The sequence below is a fragment of the Capra hircus genome, unplaced genomic scaffold (assembly GCF_001704415.2).
Source record: "Capra hircus breed San Clemente unplaced genomic scaffold, ASM170441v1, whole genome shotgun sequence".
NCBI classification, from domain to species: domain Eukaryota; kingdom Metazoa; phylum Chordata; class Mammalia; order Artiodactyla; family Bovidae; genus Capra; species Capra hircus.
In genome coordinates this window covers 1-1,909 of record NW_017189661.1, presented here as the reverse complement: position 1 = coordinate 1,909, position 1,909 = coordinate 1, and the positions used below count along the sequence as shown (strand labels likewise).

The 1,909-nt window shown below is 63.6% G+C and overlaps 1 pseudogene; it reads left to right on the top strand.

The window, feature by feature from the left end:
* The first annotated feature begins 1,309 nt into the window (after positions 1-1,309).
* Positions 1,310-1,895, top strand: LOC108634601 (annotated as a pseudogene).
* Positions 1,896-1,909: the final 14 nt, after the last annotated feature.

Sequence of the window (1,909 nt, the reverse complement as noted above, 5' to 3'; positions counted from 1 at the left end):
GCGGAGGCCCCACCCCCACTCCAACCATTCCCTGAGATCGGTGCAACCCAACTGACGGCTTTGCCCCCTTCCCCGAGTTGCGATCCTGGCCTTTGAGACCTCCAGCGCTTCCAGTTCGAGCCTCGCCTAGTCCGAGGACCCCGCCCCCCCCCCCCCCACCACGGAACCCCACTCCATCCCTCGTGAGCACTCCTGTATGAGTCCAGCCTAGACCTGAATCACCTGAATCCCTCCCTCCCCCTCACTGCGACTTTAGAGGGTCGCTGGGATTCATTTTCCCAGAGCTTCCAGCAGTCCCCGTTGTCTGAGCCTTCTCATGCCTTCTCCTCCCAGCATCCTGGCCCCCTGCTCCAGCCATTAAATCGAGGCGCTTTATTTCCCCTCTCTCAAAGCATCTCTTCTGGGACTCTCTGGACTGAAGCTCGCCAGTCCCACCCCTTGTTCCAATCCAGCCGCTGGTCTGGGGAGCCTGTGTGACCTAAACTCCCCTTTCAGTGCAGGGTCTCCGCCGACCTCCTCTGTCCTCCTAGGGCTCTGTCTCTGAGGGAATCTACCCCAGCAGCCCCTCACCCCCGCCCCAACCTTACACTGCCTGGAACCCGGTGACTGCAGCCCTCCACCTCCTGAGAGATCCCGCCTCCTGCTGGATCCCGCCCCCTCCCCCTGAGGAGGCCTCCTCATCCCTCTCAGGCTGAGCCCTCTTCTCCTTGGACCCCCAGCATGGCAGAGGGAAGCTACCGCAAGGAATCTGAAGGGTACAACGTTGAAGACATGGACGAGGTAGTGATGAAGTCGGGGAGGAAGACATGGTTGAAGGCAACGACTATGAAGAATTTGGTGCTTTCGGAGGCTACGGTGCCCTCACCAGCTTTGACATCCGCATCCTCAGAGCCTTTGGGAGCTTGGGACCAGGCTTTCGGCATCTTAGCGGTGAGGCCCTCCTCGGCCACCTGCTAGCCTGGGCCTTCTCTCTTGTGACGTCAGGGAGGATGGGAGGAGGGGGCCGATGAGGGCTGGAGTTGAAGGGGGAAGGACTGCCCAGCTTACCCAAACCTTCCCTCTCCTACTGGGAGCAGTGGGGGGTGGGGGGAAGCGGGGCGGGGACGGAGGGGGGCGGGAAGTGCTGGGAGGGCCCGGGGGCTGGTCGGGGGCTGGTCGGAGGCTGGCCAACACAGGGGAGCTATCTGTGTAGAGCTATCTGCCTTCCCCTCCCCTGCCATGCCATGCCCTGCCTTGCCCTCCCCTGCCCTCCCCTCCCCTCCCCTCCCTGCTCTGCCCTGCCCTCCTTTCCCCTCCCTGGTCTTGCAGAATGAGCCCTGGGGAACTGGAAAACCCAGTGCTGGCCAGAACTCTGCTGGAGGCATTTCGGATGGATCCAGAAACACTTGCCAATGAGACGGCTGCCCGTGCTGCCAACGTAGCCCGGGCCGCCGCCTCTAACCAAGCTGCTCGGGCTGCTGCCACTGCTGCCCGTGCCACCTACAATCAGGTGGTCGCTAACCACCACCCGGTGGCCACCCACCAGCGTCAGGAGGCGATACCCAGCCATGACATCTGCTGCCCAGGCTCCGGCAGCCACCCCTGAGACAAGCATCGCTTCTCCGCACAGCTCCCAGATGCAGTCAACAGCGATGGCTGCCCCTGGGGCTCCAGCAAGGTCCCCACAGCCGCAGACATCCTCCCAGGCCCAGGAGGCTGCGGCGAGGGCCCTAGTACGGCCTGTGCTTTCCCCCAGGCCTCGCGTGCAGGTGAGATGGATGCCACCCGGCCCAAGACAGCCTTCCTGGGTCAGAACGACGCCTTTGATTTCAGCCAGCCGGCAGGTTCAGTGGCATGGCCTTCCCACGCCCCAAGAGACCTGCCCCGGCCCAAGAGGCTGCCACAGAGGGCCCAGCGTTGCCTCCAGGGG